This window comes from Limulus polyphemus, unplaced genomic scaffold, assembly GCF_000517525.1.
Source record: "Limulus polyphemus unplaced genomic scaffold, Limulus_polyphemus-2.1.2 Scaffold1122, whole genome shotgun sequence".
Lineage (NCBI taxonomy): Eukaryota > Metazoa > Arthropoda > Merostomata > Xiphosura > Limulidae > Limulus > Limulus polyphemus.
In genome coordinates, this window is record NW_013666732.1 from 327,733 (window position 1) to 329,473 (window position 1,741).

Here is a 1,741-nt window from a genome sequence, read left to right on the forward strand (position 1 = left end):
TTTCGCGAAAAGTTACGCAAAGGCTATTTAGTAGCGCATAACCGTCACTAATTTTAAACTGATATACTGGAAGGGGGGGGGGAGGTTAGCTAGTTAACAGGACCCACCGCCAGTTCTTGAGATAACCTTAACTGATCAAAAAGTGGGATTTTTCACTCACGTCCTTCACGTGCAGAGCGCATGGAATTTTTTTTTTTTACAGAAACTGGACTTGAACCATAAGCCCACGGATTCACAATTTGATAAATAAATATTATAGGTAACATTCGACCCCTTTTAAAAGAAAATTCACCTTGGTTAGTTTTCTTAATTATCTTGTACTTATTCTTTTACTTTTTAAAAGCCCCCCCCCCCCCAGTGGCACAGGGAACTTACAACACTAGTTAATTGTTTCTCTTGTAAATTATGCTTCTTATTTTTTATTGTTTTTGTGGTTTATATTTTTCTCTTGTTTTTTTCGATCTGTGTCTTATATTTCTTACTTTCTGTAGTTCGAGTTTTTTTTTTGCTTTCTATAATTAGTGATTTTATTTATCCTTTTGTTACAGGTGTGTTTATTATTATTATTTTGTGTATTTATCATTATTATTTTCTGTATTTATTATTATTATTACTTTGTGTATTTATTATTATTATTTTGTGTATTTATCATTATTATTTTGTGTATTTATTATTATTATTTTGTGTATTTATTATTATTATTTTGTAAATAGATAACAGCACTAAACCCGATAAAACGTTTCACCTTTTTATACCATAAATAGAATCACTCTTTCTCTGTATACATTAAAGTGCCATTTAACTCTAGAAACTATCTTAGACGTGTTAAATGTTTGCTATAATAAATAGTTTTGGTAAAGCAAAAAAAAAATATATCATCATTATTACAGTATTTCACTATTTAAACAAAGCAGTTGATAAATTTGGAATATTATTCAAAATCATGTGGGTCAGTGGTAAGTTTACTCTGCTAAAATTCGGGGTTCGATTCTCTGTAGTGAACAGAATACAGATAACTTGTTGTGTAGCTTTGAGTTAAGACAAACAAAATTCACACTTGAATTACCCTCACACTCTAACACACACACACACACACAGTGACTATACACTAGAAAGACATCACATCCCAGAATGGGCTTGGCCAATCGTCGGCCATAAACTGTCATATTGTCGACCGATTAAAGCTAAACCGACCCAGTAAACACATTTCTTGAGAAACCCCTAATACCACAATATGCCAGGAACGTTCTGCAACCCTGCAGGCAAAGATTTCTGGTCTCGTTCACACAAAAGCGAGGGGCTGTACTACAAAGTAGTAACCTCACTCATAGGTTATGTTATTATTCCAGAATGAGCTGAAACTCTGTTGTGCGAAGTCCCTGTACATGGATGACTGATATTAAGTTTTTGGAGCAGGAAATTATGTTAGTTTTGATTCCATTCAGGCTCCAGCTGCTCACCGATAGAATCAATACTTCTAAGGGGGAATGGATCAAAGGATGTATTATAAGACATGATTTGGAACAAACGGATGAAATTTAGAATTCACAGAAGGACGAGAAGTTGTTCGTCTACTTACTAAGATACATTTTTAATAACTGTTGTACTCATTAGTTTCAAATGATGTGAGAAAAGTTTGGTTAATTGTACAGATAAGTTTCTTTGTTTCTGAATTTCGCGCAAAGCTACGCGAGGGCTATCTGCGCTAGCCGTCCCTAATTTAGCAGTGTAAGACTAGAGG